The sequence below is a fragment of the Trypanosoma equiperdum genome, assembly GCF_001457755.1.
Source record: "Trypanosoma equiperdum strain OVI genome assembly, contig: ctg_451, whole genome shotgun sequence".
In the NCBI taxonomy this organism is placed as follows: domain Eukaryota; phylum Euglenozoa; class Kinetoplastea; order Trypanosomatida; family Trypanosomatidae; genus Trypanosoma; species Trypanosoma equiperdum.
In genome coordinates this window covers 2,146-2,920 of record NW_027124367.1, presented here as the reverse complement: position 1 = coordinate 2,920, position 775 = coordinate 2,146, and positions in this window count along the sequence as shown.

Sequence of the window (775 nt, the reverse complement as noted above, 5' to 3'; positions counted from 1 at the left end):
CCAAAATGGACAGGATGGAAAAATCATTACTAGCGCAATTTGAAAAGGGTCTCTAAACAATTCGGATGGCTACGTTGTGTACTGACAAAAACAATGGAGCAGTCTGAGTGTAGATAGCGTCGTGGTGACTATGTGGAACTGGAGCCAGCTGTGAATGGGAAAGCGAGAAGTACACAGAACGATAATACGGAAACACAGTCATCACAGGTAACGGTAAGACAAAATGAGCCCATAATATCCCCGTTGTGCAACGTGGTGCGCGCACGTCGTCAAACTAGAGCAGTTTGCCTGATAAACACGGTTCAGAAAACGAAAGAGCACTGGAAATGACAAAGATTGCAAAATTGGCAGTTAAGGCATATAAAGGTAACTAAGACTGCCATGTTTGTAAAATGAATTTTGGGAGAAGTGGTTTACTAGTGGAGCACATGGTCACACATACAAGAAAATGATATCGCAGGTTGGGAATCAACAGAAAAGGAGCATAAAAGAAGAGGCAGATGAGGAAAAAGAAAAGCTAGGGTGTCGATGGTTCCATATGAAATATGTGTTTTATGAATGATTAAAAAGGCATATGCTAACAAAACATCCTGAATAGCAGCAAACAGAAGACGAAAAATGAGAATCAACCGGCAGAGCATAGCATGGATGATACAGAATAAGGAGGATAGAACTGGAGTATCAAAGGTGTAAAAGGGTGCTGAAGAGTAAAGCTTGGCTGACAGGACACACATGCGTTCTAAAATCAGACAATACCAAAGGATAATTCAACAAC